The sequence below is a fragment of the Notamacropus eugenii genome, chromosome 4 (assembly GCF_028372415.1).
Source record: "Notamacropus eugenii isolate mMacEug1 chromosome 4, mMacEug1.pri_v2, whole genome shotgun sequence".
NCBI lineage: Eukaryota > Metazoa > Chordata > Mammalia > Diprotodontia > Macropodidae > Notamacropus > Notamacropus eugenii.
The window spans coordinates 301,383,457-301,389,806 of record NC_092875.1 but is presented as its reverse complement, the minus strand read 5'-3'; positions in this window follow the sequence as shown (position 1 = coordinate 301,389,806).

The window sequence follows — 6,350 nt, the reverse complement described above, 5'->3', positions numbered from 1 at the left end:
TCTCAGACAAAGCAAAAGCAGAAATAGATCTAATCAAAAGGGATAAGGATGGAACCTATATCCTGCTAAAAGGCACCCTAGACAATGAAGCAATATCATTACTAAACATGTATGCTCCAAGCGGTATAGCATCCAGATTCTTAGAGGAGAGGTTGGGGGAGTTGAAGGAAGAAATTGATAGCAAAACTATACTAGTGGGGGACCTCAACCTCCCCCTCTCTGAACTCGATAAATCCAACCTTAAAATAAACAAGAAAGAGGTTAAGGAGGTAAATAAAACTCTGGATAAGGTAGATATGATAGATCTTTGGAGAAAATTAAATGGGAATAGAAAGGAATATACCTTTTTCTCAGCGGTACATGGAACATTTACAAAAATTGACCATGTACTAGGACATAAAAATCTCACAATCCAGTGCAGAAAGGTAGAGATAATCAATGCATCCTTTTCAGATCATAATGCATTAAAAATTACATGTAATAAAAGGCCATGGAAAGAGAAACCAAAAATCAATTGGAAACTAAATAATCTAATTCTAAAGAAGGATTGGGTTAAAGAAGAAATCATAGAAACAATCAACAACTTCATTCAAGAGAATGACAATAGTGAGACAACGTACCAAAACTTATGGGACACTGCAAAAGCAGTTATTAGGGGAAGTTTTATATCTCTGAATGCTTACATAAATAAAATAGAGAAAGAGGAGATCAATGACTTAGGCTTGCAGTTGAAAAAGCTAGAAAAAGAACAAATTGAAAATCCCCAAGTAAATACCAAATTAGAAATACTGAAAACCAAAGGAGAGATTAATAAAATTGAAATAAAGAAAACTATTGAATTAATAAATAAAACCAACAGTTGGTTTTATGAAAAAACTAATAAAATTGATAAACCTTTGGTTAATCTGATCAAAAAAAAGAAAAAAAAAAACCAAATTACTAACATTAAAAATGAAAGGGGTGAACTCACCTCCAATGAGGAGGAAATTAAAACAATAATTAGAAACTACTTTGCCCAACTTTATGCCCACAAATTCGACAATCTAAAAGAGATGGATGAATATTTTAAAAAATACAAATTGCCCAGATTAACAGAAGAGGAAGTTGAATACTTAAACAACCCCATCTCAGAAAAAGAAATTGAACAAGCCATCAATGAACTCCCTAGGAAAAAATCTCCAGGGCCAGATGGATTCACAAGTGAATTCTATCAAACATTTAAAGAACAGTTAATTCCAATACTACATACACTATTCTTGAAAATTGGGGAAGAAGGAGTCCTCCCAAATTCTTTCTATGATACAAATATGGTTTTGATACCCAAACCAGGAAGAGACAAAACAGAGAAAGAAAATTATAGACCAATTTCCCTAATGAATATAGATGCAAAAATTTTAAATAAGATTTTAGCAAAACGAATACAGCATCTTATCACGAGATTAATACATTATGATCAGGTAGGATTCATACCAGGACTACAGGGCTGGTTCAATATTAGGAAAACTATTAGCATTATCGACCACATCAACAACAAAGCTAACAAAAACCACATGATTATCTCAATAGATGCAGAAAAAGCTTTTGACAAAATACAACATCCATTCCTACTAAAAACATTGGAGAACGTAGGAATAAAGGGAACTTTCCATAAAATAATAAGCAGTATCTATCTAAAACCTTCAGCAAGCATTATATGCAATGGGGATAAGCTAGATGCATTCCCAATAAGATCAGGGGTGAAACAAGGTTGTCCATTATCACCACTATTATTCAATATGGTACTAGAAATGTTAGCTGTAGCAAATAGACAAGATAAAGATATTCAAGGAATTAGAATAGCCAAAGAAGAAACTAAGTTATCACTCTTTGCAGATGATATGATGATTTACCTAGAGAATCCCAGAGATTCAAGTAAAAAATTACTTGAATTAATAAACAACTTTGGCAAAGTTGCAGGGTACAAAATAAACCCACACAAATCCTCTGCATTCCTATATATTAGCAACAAAGTTCAACAGCAAGAGATAGAAAGAGAAATCCCATTTAAAGTTAGGGCAGACAGTATAAAATACTTAGGAGTCTACCTGCCAAAACAAACCCAGGGACTATATGAACACAATTACAAGACACTTTTTGCACAAATAAACTCAGATTTAAGTAAGTGGAAAAACATTAGTTGCTCATGGGTAGGCCGTGCTAATATAATAAAAATGACAATTCTACCCAAATTAATATACTTATTTAGTGCCATACCAATTAAACTATCAGACAATTACTTTCTAGAGCTGGATAAAATAATATCAAAATTCATTTGGAAAAACAAAAGGTCCAGAATATCAAAGGGACTAATGAAAAGAAATGCTTGGGAAGGTGGCCTAGCGCTACCAGACCTTAAACTGTACTATAAAGCAGCAATTATCAAAACCACTTGGTATTGGCTAAGAAACAGAGAGGTAGACAAGTGGAATAGACTTGGCACTCAAGATGCAGTAGGCAAGGAATATAGCAACCTTCTGTTTGATAAACCCAAGGACCCCAGCTTCTGGGATAAGAACCCATTGTTTGACAAAAATTGCTGGGAAAACTGGATAACAGTGTGGCGGAAATTAGGCATAGACCCATACCTGACACCGTACACAAGAATAAAGTCCAAATGGGTACATGATTTAGGTATAAAGATTGATACCATGAACAAACTGGAGAAGCAAGGAATAGTGTATTTATCAGATCTGTGGAGAAGGGAAGAATTCTTTACTAAAGGAGAGATAGAATGCATTATGAAATGCAAAATGGATAACTTTGATTACATTAAACTGAGAAGTTTTTGCACAACCAAACCCAATGCAACCAAAATCCGGAGGGATGTAGTAAATTGGGAAAAAATTTTTACAGCTAAGCTCGGGGATAAAGGCCTCATTTCTAGAATATGTAGAGAACTGACCCAAATGTATAATCATACAAGTCATTCCCCAATTGATAAATGGTCAAAGGATATGAACAGGCAATTTTCAGAGGAAGAAATTAAAGCTATCTATAATCATATGAAAAAATGCTCTAAATCACTATTGGTTAGAGAGATGCAAATCAAAACAACTCTGAGGTACCACATCACACCTATAAGATTGGCAAACATGACAGAACAAGAAAATGATAAATGCTGGAGAGGATGTGGGAGAGTTGGAACACTAATTCATTGTTGGTGGAGCTGTGAGCGCATCCAACCATTCTGGAGAGCAATTTGGAACTATGCCCAAAGGGCTACAAAAATGTGCATACCCTTTGACCCAGCAATATCACTACTAGGACTATATCCCCAAGAGATCATAAAAATGGGAAAGGGTCCCACATGTACAAAAATATTTATAGCAGCACTCTATGTAGTTGCCAAAAACTGGAAGTCAAGGGGATGTCCATCAATTGGGGAATGGCTGAATAAATTATGGTATATGAATGTAATGGAGTACTATTGTGCCATAAGAAATGATGAACAAGAAGACTTCAGAGAGGCCTGGAAGGACTTATACGACCTGATGCTGAGTGAAAGGAGCAGAACCAGGAGAACTTTATGCACAGCAACAACCACAGTGTGTGAGAGTTTTTTCTGGTAGACTTAGATTTTTGTAATAACACAAGATCTTCTGAAAAAAAAAAAAAATCCCAATGGTGGACCTCAAGGCAAAATGCCTTCCACACTCAGAGAAATATGGAAGTCACTCACATAATGTAGCAGATCATGTTTGTGTATGTGTATCTGTTTGTGTATCATGTTCTGATTTGTTGTACGGATTCTTTCATTTATCTTAGTCTGACTACACAGCATGACTATAGTGAAAATATACTCAATAGGAAAGTATATGTAGAATCTATACAGAATTGTATGCAGTCGTGGGGAGGGAGGGAGGTAGTGGGGGGTGGGTGGGGAGGGATAAAATCGCAATTGTATGGCAGTGATTGTTAAACATTAAAAAAATAAAAAAATTAATAAAAAAAAAAAAAAAAGAAATGAACCGTGTGACATAGTACTTATCTTTAAGTTTATATTATGAGAAGCAGATAGATGGTTCAGTGGATAGTATGTGGGACTTCAGGTCAGGAGGACCTTTATTCATATCTTGCCTCCAAAATCTACTACCTTGGGCAAATCACTTAACCTCTCTAAGCCTCAGTTTCCTCATTTGTAAAATGAAGAGATTGGACTTGATAAATCCTAAGGACACTTTCAGCTCTAAATAATTAATTCTATTATAAAATAAGTCTCTATTTACAAAGGAAGATAAGATAGGAAAGAAAATGATAATATGTTAGGTACATAGAAAATATACAAATATTTTGAAGAGGTCTAAGCAAAGAAATTACGTATACTTGGGAGGATAAAAAAAATGAGAGAGCCTGAATGAAACTTTGCCTAAGGACTCATTGATGGCCATTTCCAGAGATCAGAACTGGATTAGAAAAAATGTAAATCTCAGTTTATACATTTTTATAGTTAGTTGTAGTTGTCATTTTTCAGTCATATCTGACTCTTTGTGACCTGATTTGGGGTTTTCTTGGCAAAGAAACTGAATTGTTTTGTCATTTTCTTCTCTAGTTCATTTTACATATGAGGAATTGAGGTCAACCAGATTAAGTGACTTGCCCAGGGTCACACAGTTAGTAAATGTCTGAGGCTGGATTTGAACTCACGATAAGGAGTCTTCCTGACTCCAGGGCTGGCACTCCACTGTGCTACCTATCCATCCTCTTATAGTTATAAGGGACCTTAAATGCCATCTAGTCCAACCTCCCACCCCAGTTCAACCCAATCCTTCCAGCCCAACCTTTCCAATTAAACTATCTCCCAATTCAGTTTTGAACCCCCTCCTCTTCTCAGGCAAAGAAATGAAAAGAAGATGTAAGAGAAGAAATACAAGGAGTTATTCCATATATACCTCCCATCCTACCCCATTCCTACTCCCCCCTTTTCCTATTAATGTACAACCTATGCCTGAGGACAGTTAAGAATAAACGCGGTTTTCTGAGTTCCCTTCCAGTTCTAATATTCTTTGATCCCAGTCTTCAGACTGCAAGCATTTGGTCTAAGAGTCTACCATTGTTTGGAGCTTACTGCAGTGTAAATGTTAGGTACTGATGACAATGTTGAGAACAAGACAAGGCAGTGACCACGTTGTTCATTTTTCAGTCTCTGGAGATTTATGCCAAGGCCAACAGAGGAATGTTTCCCTGTGTAACATCCTTGAGTGTGTTATATTTTGACCGAGTATAATGATAATGATGATGATGATGATGACGATGACAATAATAATAATAATAGCATTTATACAGGACTTCAAAGTTTGCAAAGTGCTGTATATGTTATCTCATTCGAATCTTGAAACAACCCTGTAAGGTAGATGATATTATTACCTTCATTTGCAGGTGATGAAAGTAAGGCTGAAAGAGGTCGTGACTTAGCCAATGAGGTCCCACAACCAGTAAGTGTCTGAGACAGGTTTGGGATTCAGGTCTTCCTGATGCCAAGAGCAATACTTAATCCTCAGTCTAAACCATCTGGCTGCCTTAGTTCACGATAGTTGCAGCAGCTGTGAGTAACCATTTCAATGGAAGCCAAAAAGTAACTATAAACACTGTTCACTCTACGTGCTAATTACCAATAGAATAATTGCATGTTTGATTTTGCTTTGTAAACTGGCCTAGAAGGAAGAAAAGATGACGCTGTTGTTGCCTTTGTGCAGATACACACATAGACCCAAACATTTTATACAGTTGCATGCTGATGTTAAAATGTTTGCAAACTGATTCTAGTGACTGATGCTTTTAGACAATTTTCTTGTTTCTCTCATTTGGCTTGGAAATGATTGGTGTCCATGAATTAGTTCTTCATAATGTTCTATTAGATGCATTTATTTGCTTAATTTTATCACATGATTTCAAAGATAATTATTTGTTTTCTGTTTCCAAGAGACACAGAGTTTCTGAAGTGGGCATACTATAATGTCTCTTAGCAGCCGCAGAATGATCCACAAAGCTTGAGTAAAAATCCTTTCTAACTCTACTTTCAATATAAACTCTACTATTTGGCATGGTTAAGGAAAGGCATGCTTTATGCAATCAAAAATATTAGTAAAGAATTACTATAGTGATTACAACAAATGCCAACTATTTAAAAAAAAGAATATAATCGAATATTTGCTACTAGTATGTTGAACTAACTTTTAATATTTCTTACATGATTTAGAATTCACTTAAGTTTCAGGAAATGTTTTTGTGTAATCCTTAAAGATATCACCGAAAGTTCTGGTTAATTAACACAATGTTTCATTATATTGTGATTAACTGTGATTTCATTTGCC